The 18,879-nt window shown below is 48.2% G+C and overlaps 1 long non-coding RNA gene across 2 annotated transcripts; it reads left to right on the forward strand.

Annotated features, from left to right (window-relative positions):
* Positions 1-10,472, forward strand: LOC129036459 (uncharacterized). 2 transcript variants are annotated; one of them, XR_008502563.1, is made up of 8 exons: positions 1-345; positions 612-774; positions 1,098-1,341; positions 2,527-2,656; positions 2,828-3,042; positions 7,221-7,291; positions 10,211-10,294; positions 10,382-10,472. It is a non-coding gene; the product is annotated as an uncharacterized LOC129036459 (long non-coding RNA). The 2 variants fall into 2 exon arrangements; XR_008502562.1 differs by having other exon boundaries at positions 1,098-1,323.
* Positions 10,473-18,879: the final 8,407 nt, after the last annotated feature.

The following is an 18,879-nucleotide window of genomic DNA, read 5'->3' on the forward strand; positions in this document are numbered from 1 at the left end:
TTGGGTGCTTTGGAGGGTGGGAGGTGGAGGGGTTTCCATTTTGCTTAGGGGATCAGCATCACCCTTTCTTTCTCCTTTTCCTTTGGGCTGGTGCTCAGATGGTGAGAGCACTGTGCTGATGAGGTGGGCCCTGGGGTGGAACCCATGGCCCCCTCTGACTCCCAGGAGACCTGGCCAGCTACAGCGGCCCCCGTGGACCAGCAGAGGGACAAGAGAGGAGCTGACATGGAAGAGCCGAGGCCCACTGGGGGCTCCTGGAGAGTCCGTCCGCCTGTGGACAGCAGCTCAGGTGTTCAGCTGCTTCCGGAGAGGAAGCACCTCTTCCTAGACTGAGGCATCATTTTGGTAAAAAAAAAAAAAAAAAAAAGTTGATTTTTTTCACCTTGGTGTAAATTTTTGTTTGTAACAATATGTTAGTTGTGACAGTTACCACTATTTTTTTCTTTCTTTTTTTTACATTTTTGAAATTATTTACAGAGATGGGCTCTCGCTGCATTGTCCAGGCTGGTCTCAGACTCCTGGCCTCAGTGGTCCTCCCACCTTGGCCTCCCAAAGTGCTGGGACTACAGGTGTGAGCCGTGGCACCTGGCTTGTTTTTCTTATTACTACAGATATTATCTGAAGCTTTAAAGCCTCCTGGAGTGAGAGCTAGTTCATAACCATGCTGTTTGGAGGGAAGAAAACTACCTGGAATTCTTGTTCTCCAAAGATGTGGAATTATCATCCCAGCAACAGCCGGGATGTGTTTCACTGCTGTGTCCTGAGGACCCTCAGGTGTGGCCCATCCATCCCCTCAGTGTTTACCTCTGTCCTGAGGACCCTCAGGTGTGGCCCATCCATCTCCTTAGTGTTTCCCTCTGTCCTGGGGATGCTCAGGTGTGGCCCATCCATCCCCTCAGTGTTTCCCTCTGTCCTGGGAACTCTCAGGTGTGGTCCATCCACCCCCTCAGTGTTTTCCTCGGTCCTGGGGATGCTCAGGTGTGGCCCATCCATCCCCTCGGTGTTTTCCTCTGTCCTGGGGATGCTCAGGTGTGGCCCATCCCTTAGTGTTTTACCTCCCACGTTCTCTATTTTTTGTTTCCAATCTTCCCACACAGGTGGAGACAGGAGGGGATCCCATTGCCTGTGAGGAGGACACGGCTCCTGGGTGGATCCTGCAGATTGTGAAGTTCAAGTCACAGCTCCTGGGAAGGTCTCTGTGTGTAAAGATCATGGGGGCGAGACAGAAGCAGGGACCACACTCTGCTCTGCACCTCTGAGTGTCGATCCAGCTGCCTTGTGACCAGGACACTTGGAAGAACCATGGACCCTGCAAGAGGGCAGGTTCGGAGAGTGAGATGAGTACGCTTGAGGGATTAACGTGTAACTTGAACCACTGCCTTGCAACCTGCGTGAGGGCCTGCGGGTGTGTGTCTGTGCGTGTGTGTGCTGGGAGGATGTTTAGCAGCCTCACGGAGGGGTAACTGACATACAAGAGAACAAGGCCAGGCATGGTGGCTCATGCCTGTAATCCCAGCACTTTGGGAGGCCGAGGCGGGTGGATCACCTGAGGTCAGGAGATTGAGACCAGCCTGACCAACATGGTGAAACCCCTGTCTCTACTAAAAGTATAAAAAATTAGCCAGGTGTGGTGGTGCATGCCTGTAATCCCAGCTACTCTGGAGGCTGAGGCAGGAGAATCACTTGAACCCGGGAGGCGGAGGTTGCAGTGAGCCGAGATCACACCACTGCACTCTAGCCTGGGCAACAAGAGCGAAACTCCATCTCAAAAAAAAAAAAAATTTTTTTTTAAAAATCAATGTTGATACACGTACGCACCTGCAAAACTATGACCAGGAGCATCACAACTCCCAAAGCTTCCTCATGATTCTTTGGAATCCCTCCCTACAGCCCCTCCCACCCCACCCCATCCCAAGCAGCCACTGATTTGCTGTCACAGTCAGTAGATTTGTAATTTCCTTAATACCATTTCTGAGCCCAGGAGGCAAATACTTTCTTTATATTGGGTAGACCTTTCGTGGCAAGTTCAAGCTTTTGAATTCAGAGAGTGAGAGAATGAGAAAGAAAAGGCTGGTCTGGGTCACTCCTGGGAGGCCTGGCCCTAAGCAGAGTATGGCTCACGTGCCCTGGAGCCCCTGTGCACCGGACAGCCTGACTGCCCTGCTGCAAGCTTTATAGCTCCCCTGTTACCTTTCCTGGACCAGCTGGTACAATCTCAAACTTTTCACCAATTCTGACATCTAAACAACTAATGCCAGAGACAGGCTCTGTGGAACCAGCAGCTGCAACCTCACCTCCGGTCACTGGAACACTGAGCTGTTAAATGAAAGGTGCGTCCTTTTTTTTTTTTTTTTTTTTTGAGACAGCATTTCGCTCTGTCACCCAGGCTGGAGTACAGTGGCACGATCTCGGCTCACCGCACCCTCTGCCTCCCAGGTTCAAGTAATTCTCATGCCTCAGCCTCCTGAGTAGCTGGGATTACAGGTGCCTGTCGCCACGCCCAGCTAATGTTTGTATTTGTCGTAGAGACAGGGTGTCACCAGTCTCCTGGGACCTCCACCTCCCGGGATGGTCACCATCTCCTGACCTCGTGATCCGCCTGCCTCCGTCTCCCAAAGTGCTGGGATTACAGGCCTGAGCCACCGCGCCCAGCCAGGTGCGTCCTTCTTTCTCCCTTTCCAGGGAGAACCCTCTGCTCTTCTTCCCACTGGATCCCTCTTCTACCTGCTTGTCTCCCTCTTCTACCTGCTTGTCTCCCACCTCCTGCAGTCCCCGGAGCCCCGTGGTGATGCAGGCAGACTCATCTGTACCCTCATTCTGTTTGCAGAACCACACCTCTGGGCCGGCTCTGCCCAAGGACACCACACCTTCTCCATTCCTCATGCCCTGTCCCCGTGGGGTGCAGGTGGGGCTGGGCCCACGATGGCATCGGGCCCACTCTCTCTAATGCAGGAAGCGTTCCAGATGCCGGGAGCCATGGAGATTGTCCTCATCCCGATCATCTGGCTTGGAGAATGATGATGAAGACAGTTTTCCCACAAGGTAGGCATAGCCTCTGGGACAGTGCCTTTTTTATTTTCTAGCACAAAATACACATTAGAACAGTGGGGCTTTGTGGGCATATGGAGATTTGTAACGCTCCTTAGGAGGCAGGTAGAAATGTCTTCAATAAGACAAAACACTACCCCCAAAGAAAATGATTGATACATTGGATGATAGTAAAATTAAGAATTTTTTCATCAATAAGAGAGTAAAAAGATGGGGCTGGGTGTGGTGGCTCATGCTGTAATCCCAGCACTTTGGGAGGCCAAGGTGCAAGGATCACTTGAGGTCAGGAGTTAGAGAACAGTCTGAGCAACTTAGCAAGACCTTGTCTCTACAAAAAATGAAAAATTGGCTGGGCATGTTGGTGCATGCCTGTGGTCCCAGATACTTGGGAGGCTGAGGCAGGAGGAACACTTGAGCCTGGGAGGCTGAGGCTGCAGTGAGCCATGATTGTGCCACTGCACTGCAGCCTGGGTGACAGGGTGAGACTCTGTCTCAAAAAAAAGAGGTGGGGAATGGAGGAGGGTGAAAAGATAAATCACATGTAGAGTATAAAGAGAATTCTTGTAAGTTAATAAGAAAAATGCATGCGGGGCTTAATACCTAGGTGATGGGTGGGTAAGTGCAGCAAACCACCATGGCACATGTTTACCTATGTAACAAACCCGCACGTTCTGTACATGTAGCCCAGAACTTAAAGTAAAGTATATATATATTTTTTGAGACGGAGTCTCGCTCTGTCGCCCAGGCTGGAGTGCAGTGGCGTGATCTCAGCTCACTGGAAGCTCCGCCTCCTGGGTTCATGCCATTCTCCTGTCTCAGCCTCCCGAGTAGCTGGGAGTACAGGCGCATGCCACCATGCCCAGCTAATTTTTGTATTTTTAGTAGAGACGGGGTTTCACCGTGTTAGCCAGGATTGTCTCGATCTTCTGACCTCGTGATCCGCCTGCCTCGGCCTCCCAAAGTGCTGGGATTACAGGCGCGAGCCACTGCGCCTGGCCTAAAGTAAAATAAATTTTTTTAAAAATTAAGAAAAAAGCTGGCAGACCAATAGGACAATGGGTGAAAGAAATGAAGAGGGACAAAAAAGGGAAGGAAGAAAGGGAGGGAGGAGGGGGGAGGGAGGGAGGAGAGAGGAGGGAGAGAAGGAGGGAGAAGAAAGAGCAAATGAACATCCAAATGGCCAAAAAGCATTTAAAACGTGCTCAGCCTCATAAGCCATCAAATTTAAACCACAATGAGAAACCAATATTACACCTACCAGAATGGCTAAAATTAAAAACTGTTGATACCAAGTTTGGGCAAGAATGTGGAGTAACCGAAACTATTGGGAATGTAAAATAGCACAACTACTTTGGAAAACCCTTGGGTAATACCTACTAAAGGAGACCACACCTGTGATCCCCACATTCCACTCCTATGCATAGACCCAAAAGAATTGTGCACTGTGCATGTGTTCACCAGATGATGTGCACTAGAATGTTCATATCAGCACCCTTCACAGTAGCCCCAGCTTCCAGCAGGAGAATGGATAAGTACCTCTCAGTGTATTTGTGGAGTAAAATTCTTACAGCACTGAAAATGGATTCACAGCCGCCACGCACAGTTGGTGAATCTCAGCAACATAACGTTGAGCAGAAGCAGCCAGACACAAATGAATGCGCACGGCACGATTCTGTTTCTGGGAAGCTCTGAAACAGGCAAAAGAAACATCTGGTGAGAAGTCAGGACAGCGATTATCTTAGTGCCCTGGGGGAGGGTGGCTCCATCGGGTGAGAAGTCAGGACAGCGATTATCTTAGTGCCCTGGGGGAGGGTGGCTCCATCGGGTGAGAAGTCAGGACAGCGATTATCTTAGTGCCCTGGGGGAGGGTGGCTCTGGTAATATTCTGTTTCTTGATCTGAGGGCTGGTGTCCCAGACGTGTTCACTCTACGAGAATTTACCAAGCTGCCCTCTGGGGATTGGTGGCTTCTCTCTGTGAATATTACACTTCAATTAAAAAAACATACTCAACAACAAAAACCTAACAATCAAATTCAGAAATGAGCAAGCCCGGGCCCGGTGGCTCACACCTGTAATCCCAGCACTTTGGGAGGCCGAGGCGGGCAGATCACCTGAGGTCAGGACTTCAAGACCAGCCTGGCCAACACGGTGAAACCCTGTCTCTACTAAAACTACAAAAATTAGCCGGGTGTGGTGGTGCGTGCCTGTAATCTCAGCTATTTGGGAGGCTGAGGCAGGAGACTCGCTTAAACCTGGGAGGTGGAAGTTTCAGTGAGCCGAGATCACACCACTGCACTCCAGCCTGGGTGACAGAGTGAGACTCTGTCTTAAAAAAAAAAAAAAAAAGCAAACGAGCAAAGGACTTGAATGGACATTTCTCCATACTCAGCATCACTAATCATTAGGCAGATGGAAATGACAACAAGATTCCATTTCACTCCTACTACATTGACTAGTATCAAAGAAAACCCAGAAAATAACGAATGTTGGTGAGGATGTGGAGAGACTGGAACCCTTGTGCACTGCTGGTGGGAATGTAAAATAGTGCTGCCCCTCTAGAAAACAGTAAGGCAGGTCCTCGGAAATTATACCTAGGGACGCTCCAGCAATTCCACTTCTGGTTATATATTCCCCAAAAATTGAAAGCAAGGAAATAAAGAGACACTCGCCCATCCCTGTCGATAGCCGTGTTATTCAAAATAGATAAAAGGTGGAGCAACTCATATCCATTGACAGACGAAGGGATCAATAACATGTGGTATGGACATACAATGGAATATTATTCAACCTTACAAAAAAAGGGTGTTTGGACCCAAGCCTCCACATAAATGAACCTTGAGGACTATGCTGAGTGACATAAGGCAGACACAAAAGGACAAATATTGTATATTTCCACTCACGTGAGGTACCTAGTATACTTCATAGAGACACAAAGTAGAATGTGTCTCTATGAAGTATACAGGGGCATGCTTGAAGTATACTAGGTATAGTAGGAAGCCAGGGGCTGGAGAGAGGAGGGAAAGGGGAGTGGCTGTTTAACAGGCAGAGTTTCAGTGAGGATGGGGAAAGAGCTCCGGAGATGATGGAGGCGATGGTAGCATACCAGTTGAAGGTTCTTAACATTACTGAACACTTGAAATGATGAAGATGGGAAATTTCGTGTTATACATATTTTATCAAATTTTTCAGGTAGTTACCTTTTAAAAAAGTTCCTTCAGAATTTGTTTTCCTCCTTGACATGCATATTTGAATACTGGAGACAAAATTTCTGTACTGTTCTTGGTCAGCAAAATGTTTTGTAAAAGTTTCAGGAGGAGGCCAGGCACGGTGGCTCATGCCTGTAATCCCAGCACTTTGGGAGGCCGAGGTGGGTGGATCACCTGAGATCAGGAGTTCAAGACCAGCCTGGCCAACATGGTGAAACCCTGTCTCTACTAAAAATACAAAAATTAGCCGGGTGTGTTGGTGCACAACTGTAGTTCCAGCTATTTGGGAGGCTGAGGCAGGAGAATCACTTGAACCTGGGAGGCGGAGGTTGCAGTGAGCTGAGATCATGCCAATGCATTCCAGCCTGGGTGACAGAGCAAGACTCTGTCTCAAAAATAAAATAGTAAAATTTAAAATTCAGGACCTCCTCACCAGAGCCATACTTTGAGTGCACAGTAGCCATATGTCTATACTGCAAAAAGCATTTCCATCCTCCCAGAACCTTCTCTCATGCAGCTTCTGTGAGCCTTGCATCAATTATGTTCACTGAACTCATCTAACTCAAAGCACATGCATCAAAGCTGGAATTTCAGGGTTATCGGTTTGCAGGTGAGAGCCGTGATGGTCCAGTGGAAGTGTACAGTTGGAAGGGGTTTGCAGGTGAGAGCCGTGATGGTCCAGTGGAAGTGTACAGTTGGAAGGGGTTTGCAGGTGAGAGCCGTGATGGTCCAGTGGAAGTGTACAGTTGGAAGGGAATGTCTTCAGCTCCTCCCTCTCGCCTGAAGGCCCTCAACTGTGAGCCGTGCCTTGTTGACAGCCTCTGAGTCCACAGAGCACAGGGAGAATCTGAGGACACAGAGGACAAAGGGGACCTTGTGTCCTCCACATGGTTGCACATAGAGTAGAAGAGCTGGGTGAGTAACTCTCTGGAATCACCTTTCTGCTGATGTTTGTGTCTCTACAGATGGGCTCAAGGACAGCTTGCCTGAGGGCAGCCATGAGGATGAAGCCTCTTCAGGTAGAGAAGGACTCCAGGTGGGGCCTGTGCAGAGGGTTCTTACAGGGGCAGTAGAATGGGGGCTATAAAATCAGTAAATGGAAAAGGAGCTAGATGCAGGTGCAGAAGTCTGATTTATTCCTTTTTTTTTTTTTTCTTTTTCTTTTTGGAGACAGGGTCTTACTCTGTCACCCAGGCTAGAGTGCAGTCAGTGGTGCCATCGTGGCTCAACCTCCATCTCCTGGGCTCAATCAATCCTTCCACCTCAGCCTCCAGAAAGTAGCTGAGAATACGGGTGCATGCCACCATGCTTGGCTGTTTTGTACTTTTTGTAGAGACAGGGTTTCGCCATGTTGCCCAGGCTAGTCTTGAAATCCTGGACTCAAGAGATCTGTTCACCTCGGCCTCCCAAAGTGCTGGGATTATAGGCAAGAGCCACTGAGCCCAGCCTCCTTTTGTATTTTAATTAAGACAGAGTCCTAAGAGGTTGTGTTTGCATGGATGTTGTGTGTGCTCTGCTTGTCATATTCATTTCTTGCTCTGGTGTTTAAAGATGGCCTTTTGCAGAAAACCAGATCTTTCCTGCCTGTGCCACAGAAAGCACTAAATCCTTGGGTTTTGATGGGTTGGCATCCTTTGTGAATGGAGAACACGGGATTAGTATGTGGGTGTGGCTTTTGGTGCTATGCGGGGAGTGATGTGGGACACAGCCCCTCACAGCCCCTAAGTCTCCCTGGAGACAAAGTCTTCCACGTGTGTGGCAGGAGGTGGGAGGAGTCCACCCTCTCCCTCTGCACTCTTGGCACCTGCAGCAGCACCTTCCTGTCCCGTCCTCACCATCGGCTCCGGGTTGAAGGGCGCCCACAGGGTTGGATGATGCAGAGAATCCTTCCTCTGGGATGAATATGTACGCCCCCACCATGGAGGCGCGAGGGGAAGCCCACGCTTCACCCGCCGTGGAGGCGTGAGGGGAAGCCCACGCTTCACCCGCCGTGGAGGCGCGAGGGGAAACCCACGCTTCAGCGCGTTTCTGGCCACTCCTCACCCAATCCCAAATCCTTGGGTTAGGAATGAAGCCTGAATTGGGTTTCGTTTGAGAAATCAGTGTCCAGCTGTCACCGAGGCCCTCTGTGGCTGGCAGGAATCCTAGGGGACATGCGTGGAGGGGCTGCTGTGTTGCTGCAGGCACTGGCTCTCACCCTCCCGCTGACCTGGCTCCAGGAATCCACCACGCCCAGGACAGGGCCACTGGGCAGCCGGCACAGGGCTCACTTTTTTGTCACGCCCTTTGCTCTGGCCCAGCAGCCTTGTCCTGTTCCCCACACTGCCATCAGGCCCAGCGTGTTCCCTGGGTCAGGCCGGCCACATGCCCTTCCGCCCAGTCCTCCCACAGTTCAGGCACACCCTGGCAGGGCCCCTTCATTCATGTGCTAACAACCACGGCCTCATCTGCGGATTAAGGCAATGGGACAAGGGGCTTTCCCTGGAATCCCGTTCTGTCCTTGCCAACCATTGAGATGCTAGCGGGATTCTTGTGAGGCTTGAATATTTTACATTTCCAGGGTCATCCCAGGCTTTGGTCATCATCATCTCTCACAGATCCCAACACAACCCAGGCCTGTGGCCATGTCCCTGACCTAGGGTGGGATCCATGGATTTACTGGAAGGACTGGCAGTGCCCTTCCTTCCAATGTTGTTCTATTGGAGACCAGTAGCATTGGTGGAGGTTGACAAGGAGAAAGGAAATGGGCATCAATCAGGAGAACAAAATCAGGCCCTAACGGTTAGAGCAGAGAGGGAAGTCTGTGCCAGGCACAGAGCATCATGGAGACAGTGGCCGCCTCCTGGGGAAAGGGGATGACACGGGCCTCCCCTCCCTGGGGAATTTGAGGGTTATGGAATTTGAGGGCTGGGAAAGCATGTGGGAAATCAGAGGCCCCTCCCTTGCTGCAGGGAGGAAGTGATCCAGGCTGTAGGGAGGAGTCTCGAGATGAGCACACTAGAGCCTCTGGGGTTGGCGTCACAGCCCCAGGACAGTGGGGCCCAAATGGCCCCTCGACTCTAACTCTCCCCTTTCCTTCTCATGGCCGCCCTATCACCGCTGCCGCTCCCGACACCCTGAAGGTCATTTGGCCAATTTAATGCCGACAGAAGAGGCCACTGTCTGAATGTAATTTATCTCCTCTTTCATCTCCTTTCATTCCCCTTCTCTTTTTTTTTTTTTTTTTGAGACAGAGTCTCGCTCTGTCGCCCAGGCTGGAGTGCAGTGGCGCGATCTTGGCTCACTGCAAGCTCCACCTCCCAGGTTCACGCCATTCTCCTGCCTCAACCTCCTGAGTAGCTGGGACTGTACAGGCACCCGCCACCACGCCCAGCTAATTTTTTGTGTTTTTAGTAGAGATGGGGTTTCACCATGTTGGCCAGGATGGTCTCGATCTCCTGACCTCGTGATCTGCCCACCTTGCCCTCCCTAGGTGCTGGGATTACAGGCATAAGCCACCGCGCCGGGCCCCCCTCCTTTTTTTTTTAATTTTTAAATAAAAAAAATTTAAACAGTGACGGGGTTTCATCATGTTGCCCAGGCTAGTCTCAAACTCCTGGGCTCAAGCAATCCGCCTGCCTCAGCCTTGCAAAGTGCTAGGATTACAGGCGTGAGCTCACCGCACCCAGCCTCTCCTCTTTTTATTCTCTCTTTCTGACTCATGAGCTTCTCTTTTAGCTCTGCCCCACTCCCTCTTTCCCTCTTTTATGATTGTCTTCCTGAGGGACCTGTTCTCCTCTCAGCAGTTGAGGTCTTTGGGTCTTCAGTGTCTAGAAACCAAGGCACTGCCTTGCTTTCTGGCCCCCAGGCTGCAGCATTGAATGGTGCAGCAACCCTGAATGGTCCCTGTGGGGAGGCCGGGCTGAGGTCAGAAGCGCTGGGCCCCACCCTGACATGCACAATTGCCTCCTTCCAGATGGCAAGAAAGTCTCCTGTGCTGCATCCAGGAGAAGAGATGGAGAACCTAGAGGATGGAGAGGAAGGGGAAGAGGAAGACAGTGTGAGTGTGGAGCGGGTAGCATGACCCATGGAAGCCAGATGAGTACACATGTTCTCCACGGCTTCCCTCACTCTCTTGTTCTATCAGGGAAACCAGCGCGTCAGAGAAGAGCTCTAGACAGGCTGCTGGTAGGCCCCATACGGCTTCTCACTGTACCGTATGCTAAACATCCCTGCAGGCAAGTGAAGGATCCCCTGAGAATGTCCTCCAGGGGAACAGATACCCATTCCCAGCAGCCCCTAAGCCTGCTGGGCTGAGCCCTCCCCAGGCTGCTTTACTGAGGGAGAGGCTGTAGATGCTGGCAGGGCTGCCCTGTGCAGGGTTCAGAGGGCCCTTCATTGTGTTCTGGGTGCCCCTTATGTTCATTAACATTTGAATCCGAATGGCCCAGCCCTACCCTCCCTGCCCACTGAAGCCAACAGGGAGCATCACCAGTTCATCCTGAAGAGCCACTGGGGTTGACCATGAATTCCCCTCTTTCACGCCTCCTGGGAGATGCGTGATGGGGAGAGAGGCACCCCCGGCCTCCTTGTCATGCAAGCAAACAGCCCACCCAGCCCAGCTTTGCATCCTGTGGGCACTTACTAGGTCCTGGCATCAAGTAGGAAATATTGCAGGATCCAAGACCCGCTGGGATTTGCCCAGACCTGGCACCCTGGGCTGACCTCCTGGCACCATTCCTCACGATGAAGTTGGAGGTTTTTTGTATGTAAAGGTTTTTTTATTTTGGTATAGATGATTTTGTATGTATGTCAAACAAAAAATCTGAAGACAAGCGAATGCAATGCTCACGGGAGGAATTGAGGGGACAGGACTCAAGTTACTCGTGCTTTTAAATTTTATTTTGCAATTAAGATTATATATATATCTATTTATATATCTATATATATCTGTATCTATCTATCTATCTATCTATCTATCTATCTATCTATCTATCTATCTATCTATCTATGCCGAGTGCAGTGGCTCATGCCTGTAATCCCAGCACTTTGGGAGGCCAAGGTGGGCGGATCATGAGGTCAGGAGATCGAGACCATCCTGGCTAACATGGTGAAACCCCATCTCTACTAAAAATATGAAAAATTAGCTGGGCATGGTGACAGGCACCTGTAATCCCAGCTGCTTGGGAGGCTGAGGCAGGAGAATGGCGTGAACCCGGGAGGCGGAGCTTGCAGTGAGCCAAGATCGCACCACTGCACTCCAGCCTGGGCGATAGAGCAAGACTCCATCTCAAAAAAAAAAAAAAAAAAAGAGATATATGTGTGTATGTGTGTATATAGTCTTTTTACTCTTTACAAAGGAGTATCTTCTGTAAGCATTTTGTGCTAGAATATACTAAAGTGAGAACATTTGTTTTAGCACACCATGATTTTTAAAATTAAAATGCACAGACAGGGTGGTAGGGTTGGTGGGGATGTTGGAATGACCAAGTCTTATTAGGCGACAGCAATGACCTGCTTCAGGAAGCTGTGCACATTTAATGTGGAGCTCTTCTGTCTGGATGGTACAGAGAGTCCCGGTGGAGGGACAGGGTCACTTGTGTCATCAGACCTCCTGCTCCTCCCAGGACCCAGGGGCATGGGACTCTGCCTGTTGATCCTCTAGATACCCCATCCCTCTGCCTCTGTTTCACCATGTGGGTGACCAGCCCCCTGAAGGTGCCCATGTGAGTGGCCGAGTTCAGTCCTCCTGCAGGGCATTTATAGACACTCTCTTTGGACAGACAACAGTGTGATCTCTCACAAAGTACTTCATAGTTGTACTTTCCCATAGTCCGAGGAGTGAAGAAAGTTGGAGCTTCATCCCTGTCGCTGATGTGGCCATGACCTTTGGATGGCCAGGTGGCAGGACCAAAAGGAGCTCCCATGGCCTGTTTAGCATCACAGGGATGTAGGGCCGGAGGTGCTGAATCTGGCACTGGGAAGAGGGGATGGTGAATCGAGGCATGCACTGCCAAGGGGAGATTCTTGCCATGGTCCCCAGAATGTGGCGCAGCTGAACAGTGCAAGAACCAAGCCAACATCCTATCTGCTTGACCTGTCTTGAGAAGCCTTTGTATTTAGAAAGTGGACACAGCTTCTGCCTCCATAGCTTCCCTCTGTTGAAGAAGGGGCCCTCGGTGGGTGGGGTTTATTGTCCTCAAGTCTGTAGGAAGAAAATGCATAAGTCACCCTATACCTTTCAGCTTAAATGACAAAATTTCCTTCATAACAAAATTTATGAGATATTTCATTGGACTTTGCTTGTCTAGGGCATGTGAACCCACTGTAAGCATTTATAATTCACTTAGAGTCACAAAAATTAAATACATCAAAATTACTTTTGTGGGATGAAGGAAGCAGAGACTAACCTGAATATAGTCACATGAAAATAGATGTCAAATATAATTATTTGGCTGGGCGCAGTGGCTCACTCCTGTAATCCCAGCACTTTGGGAGGCCGAGGCGGGTGGATCACGAGGTCAGGAGATCGAGACCATCCTGGCTAACACGGTGAAATCCTGTCTCTTCTAAAAATACAAAAAATTAGTCGGGCGTGGTGGCGGGCACCTGTAGTCCCAGCTACTCGGGAGGCTGAGGCAGGAGAATGGTGTGAACCTGGGAGGGGAAGCTTGCAGTGAGCCGAGATCGTGCCACTGCACTCCAGCCTGGGTGACAGAGTGAGATTCCTTCTCAAAAAAAAAAAAAAAAAAAAGATTATTTGACATCTATTTTTGACATGAAAATAGATGTCAAACGTGATTAATTTATTATTTCTACAGTGGTTGCCAAATAGTGGTATTCTACTTCCATCATTCCTTCTATATTTGCTAACTGCAATTAGACCCATCTGTGTTTGAATCCTGGCTCTGCCCCTTGAGCCAGGCAATCTTGCGGTAGTGACAGAAAAGAAATGAATGTTCAACCCTGAGCTTTATATCTTCTTCTTCTTCTTCTCTTTCCATTCTCTTCCTGGACTCCTTGTCATTTCCTTCCCTCTGCTCCTGGCCATGGAGGAGTTGGCATTGGTTGCTGCGTTCCCTTGGTAGTGGGGTTGGAGCACCCTAGGAGGCAGGGCAGTGAGGGAAACGGTGGGCAGAGCAAGTGAGTGTTAATGGTGCATCCGGCAGCACCCAAGGATTTCCAATAGTGAGGGAGTGGGACGGGGGGCATAGAGCCACATGGAGGCACGTTGACCGCAAGCCAGCAAGCACCCGAGTATGTGGAGGTATTGGGAGAATGTGAGATGCGGGCAGACAACACACACAGGGTGGATATGAGATTGGTTTTTCTCAGCACATAAGGTGCATGTAGCTAAATATATTGAGGTGAATGAGAGCCAGTTTCTCACTGTTAAAAGAGGCATTGACAAATATGGGAAAGGAACACTCTATAAAGAATTCCAGGGGGTGGATCAGAATTAGAGACATTGTGAAAAGCTTGTGGTTATATATATACACAGACACATACACACAGTGAAATATAGAAACATATAGTATAGATGTTTGTATGTAAGAAATATATAAATTTATTGGCTATGTCTACTGAGAGGGCCCAGTGACTCAACGGTAGGAATGATCATAGGTAACACTGGATCTCGAATTCTGCATAGCACACTCTGGGAGAAGGAATCACATATCTTGATGAAGTTGCTGATAACAGCATGGCACCGGGAATGGTAAATGAAGAGCCTAGAATGCCTTGTGTAAAAATATGAGAGGTTTGGAAGTCTCCCACCTCCCAAATCTGGCAAAGAAGCATGAAAATAAATGATTGTAACAAAAGGTAGCTCATTGGATAATATACTGATTGAGGAATTTTTTTGATATGAAGATAGATGGTAGATAGATAGGTAGATAGATGATTGACAGATAATAGAGAGAGATAGATAGACAAACAGACAGGTGATAGAGGAGAAGGGAATACTCTTCTTTAGAATAGATGGCAACTACAAAAAGCCCAGAGCTGCTATTAGGCTATCATCACTGTTAGTTGGTTGAGAAAGGAATTGTACGAAAAGGCTTGTTAGTGAAGGAACTGACCAGCTGGTTAGATGAGGAACAGCTTATGCACAGTGTGTTAGAATAACTTCCCACAAAATACTATTCAGAATAAAGTCCCCGTTGTAAATTGAAGGTGGATGGGTCTAGCAGATGCCGCCCCACCAGGCCATGAATGGTGACATCACTGGGGCCGGGACAGGTGGCAAATGTGGGTCCTCGAGGGAGGCACCAAGCAGAGCACAGCACGGTTCCTGTGTTCTTCCCACCAGGACAGCATAATCCAGGCTGGTGGTGAGGGAGCCTCCGACGCCCCATAGAGGCTCATTCTGAGGAATGCAGAATATTGGGGATGAGAGAGGCAACGGGTGAAGAAGAGTTTGAGACTGGAAAATAAAGGAGAAGGCAGGACCTATGAATGCAGCACAAGCTCCAGGGTGGGGACCCTGGACCAGAAAGGGAAGAAAATTTGTCACATAGGAGGAAACATTTAAAGGGTGCCTGTGGGTTGGACAGTAACATATTGACATTTGTCTTTTACTTAATTGGTAGGATGATAATGCAGAGGGGTTTTGAGCATGGGGAAAACACAGTTTCGCAGTGGTGGACAGCATGTCTGCCCATAACTTTCGTGCATTTCAGAAAAACAACAAGATGGCATCATATATAGAGAAAAAAGGTGACAGAGAAAATGAGGTATTTTGACAGGTGAACAATTTGGGTAAGGGACAAATATCCACCTATTTGAAATTATTTTACATCGTTTATTTTAAAAGTTAAAAATGATCAATTGGCATTTGCTGTGGGCTGAATTTGTCCCCCGAATATCACATGTTGATACTTAATTACCCATGAGATAGTACTGAGGGGTGGTTAAATCATAATGGTGGCATTCTCAGCGGGGAGAGGCCTGTCCTATTAAAATGGCCTGAGGGGGTGGGTTCCTTGCCTTTCAGCCCTTCCACCTTCCGCCTCTAGGTGGACCCTCCCCAGACACTGAATGCTGGCGCCTTAATCGTGGACTTCAAAGCCTACAGAACTGTGAGAAATAAATTTCTGTTAAGTAGAAATTAGTATCTGCTGGGTGTAGTGGCTCATGCCTGTAATCCCAGCACTTTGGGAGGCCGAGGTGGGCGGATCACGGGGTCAGGAGATCGAGACCACCCTGGCTAACACGGTCCCTGTCTCTACTAAAAAATACAAAAAAAATTAGTTGGGCTTGTGGTGGGCGCCTGTAGTCCCAGCTACTCAGGAGGCTGAGGCAGGAGAATGGTGTGAACCTGGGAGGTGGAGCTTGCTCCACTGCACTCCAGCCTGGGTGGACAGAGCAAGACTCCATCTCAAAAAAAAAAAAAAAAAAAAAAAAAAAAAAGACATTAGTATCAGGTATTTTGTTAGAGTAGAATTAACAAAGTATGAGAACATATTTTTTATAGTTATTTATTTATTTGAGACAGAGTCTCACTCTGTCACCCAGGCTGGAGTATGGTGGTGCGATCTCGGCTCATTGCAACCTCTGCCTCCCGGGTTTAAGTGATTTTCCAGCCCTCAGCCTCCTGAGTATCTGGGAATACAGTCATATGCCACCACGCCCGGCTAATTTTTGTATTTTTAGTAGAGACAGGGTTTCACCATGTTGGCCAGTCTGGTCTTGAACTCCTGACCTCAAGTGACCTGCCCACTTTGCCCTCCAAAGTGCTGGGATTACAGGCGTGAGCCACTGTGCCTGGCCTATTTTTGATTTTTAAAATGAAGTTAGATGTTAAAAAATATGTTTGAATTACTTTATTTTCCTAAATGCAATGGAATGATCTGCATTTTGTCTCCACACAGATTTAATTAAGGTTTTAGTTTTATCACATTTCATTAATATTTCTTTTTTTTTTTTGTCTTTGAGATGGACTTTTGTTCTTGTTGCCCAGGCTGGAATCCAATGGTGCAATCTTGGCTCACTGCAACCTCTGCGTCCCGGGTTCAAGTGAGTCTCCTGCCTCAGCCTCCCAAGAAGCTGGGATTACAGGTGCCCACCACCACGTCTGGCTAATTTTTGTATTTTTTAGTAGAGATGAGGTTTCACCATGTTGGCCAGGCTGGTCTCGAACTCCTGACCTTGGGCGATCCACCCGCCTCGGCCTCCCAAAGTGCTAGGATTACAGGGGTGAGCCACGGCACTCAGCTTCCCCTCCCCTCCCCTCCCCTCCCCTCCCCTCCCCTCCCCTCCCCTCCCCTCCCCTCTCCTCTCCTCTCCTTTCGAGATGGAGTCTCTATCTGTGGCCCAGGCTGGAGTGCAGTGGCACAATCTTGGCTCACTGCAAGCTCCGCCTCCCGGGTTCATGACATTCTCCTGCCTCAGCCTCCTGAGTAGCTGGGACTACAGGCGCCCACCACCACGCCTGGCTAATTTTTTGTAGTTTTAGTAGAGATGGAGTTTCACCATGTTAGCCGGGATGGTCTCGAACTCCTGACCTTGTGATCCACCCGCCTCGGCCTCCCAAAGTGCTGGGATTACAGGCATGAGCCACCACGCCCAGCCCAAAAAATACTACATGTGAAATAAAGATATTTCAATATAAATAAACACTGGATTCATCAAAGGCAATAGTACTCTCATAGTACACAAAAGCTGAAGGAAATCCTTATGCTAAAAGCAAATAATACCAGAAGGAAACAGATTTAAAATAAAGAATCGTGAGCAGCAGGAGTGCAAGCTTGTAGACATGCGTGACCAGCCCTTTCTCTCACTTACTAATCCTGTGGACATGCGTGATCAGCCCTTTCACTTACCAATCCTGTAAGAGACAATCAGTTTAAGAAATAAAAAATAGGCCGGGCGTGGTGGCTCACGCCTGTAATCCCAGCGCTTTGGGAGGCCAAGGCGGTTGGATCACCTGAGGTCAGGAGTTCGAGACCAGCCTGGCCAACATGGTGAAACCCCGTCTTTACTAAATAAAAACTAGCAGGGCGTGGTGGTGGGCACCTGTAATCCCAGCTACTTGGGAGGCTGAGGCAGGAAAATCGCTTGAACCCAGGAGATGGAGGTTGCAGTGAGCTGACATGGTGCCACTGCACTCCAGCCTTGGTGACAGAGTGAGACTCCATCTCAAAACAAACAAAAAAACAAGAAATAAAAAATAATTGCATTTTTGTGGGTTATCATATATACAGAATTAAAATATATAAATTTAATAGCATACAATATGGGAAACAGCATATTGATTTGTACTATTTTAAGGTTCTTTACATGGTCTGTGAAGTGGTAAAGATTTATATGCCCATGGACCCCGGAGCTGAAAAATTCCTATCGCCTATTGATGTCATAGGCAATTCTAGGGCAGTACACTGCCTTTTTTATGTTTGGGTATGTTTAGATACACAAATGTTTACCGCTGCGTTACAATTACCATCATGTTATAATTGAGTAGAGTAAAATGCTGTACAGCTTTTTAGTCTAGGAGCAGTAGCCTGTGCCATCCAGGTTTGAGTAAGTACAGTCGACAACGTCTGCACAAAGATGTGATTCTCAGAAGGTATCCCCGTCTTTAAGCCCCATGGCTGTAATTTAATTAAAATGTAATAATTCTGGAATACATAGTATCATGGGTACAATAATCACTAAACATAGTTACAGCATAAAGCCCTTAAATAAAATGAAGTGGAGTATTTTTAAAAGCCAAAAGAATGCAAAAGGCCAAAAACAGATGAAATAAACAGAAAATAAATTCCTGATTTCTGTTGTCAGTGATGCAACAATCATCTGAGAGACACACCCATCGATGCTGGCTTCTTCGCCCACCTTCATTTCTTGGTCCATGTAATCATGAACTTTACTGAGAGTCAACCCCATGAAAACACCTGCAGGTTCAAGCTTCTGTTCACCTCAGCACTATTCACAAAGGCGAAGATATGAAATCAACCTGCGTGTCCATCAACAGATGACTGCATCAAGAATGTGGTCTACGTACAGAGCAGAGGGCTGTTCAGCCACGAGGAGGAGTAAAATCATGTCTTTTGCAGCAGCATGGATGGAACTGGAGGGCGTTATCTTAAATGAAGCAGCTCAGACACGGAAAGACACATACAGCTTGTTCTCACATATAAGTGTGAGCTAAATAATGTGTACACCCGGAGGTAGAGTGTGGAATGATAGGCAGTGAAGACTTGGAGGGTGCTGGGGGCGGGAAGGGGTGGGTGATAAGAAGTTACTCAATGAATGCAATGGCAATATGACTCCAGTGATCAATACAGCACAAGTTTTGACTTCACCACCATACAAATAGCAGTTTCACAAAATTACACCCGTGCCCCATAAATTTATACAAATAAAATAACAAAAAGAAAATGTGCAGTTTCTAGAGGGGGAGTCCCCTGCACACCATTGCTTTTCTATGTGACACCCCAGGATTTTACCAGATATACAAGTGAAAAACCATGTTGCTAAAAAATAGTTCCCATCTTCCAATTTTCTTATCGTCATCTGGGAAATAAAATCTGTACATACTTGGGAATAAAATTTGTTGAATTATCAAAAATATATATGCTAATATATGTGAGTCATTAGCTATATCCGCATTGAAATAAAATTTGTGAAGACTCTTCAAACTCTCGT

This window comes from Pongo pygmaeus, chromosome 4 (genome assembly GCF_028885625.2).
Source record: "Pongo pygmaeus isolate AG05252 chromosome 4, NHGRI_mPonPyg2-v2.0_pri, whole genome shotgun sequence".
NCBI classification, from domain to species: Eukaryota; Metazoa; Chordata; class Mammalia; order Primates; family Hominidae; genus Pongo; species Pongo pygmaeus.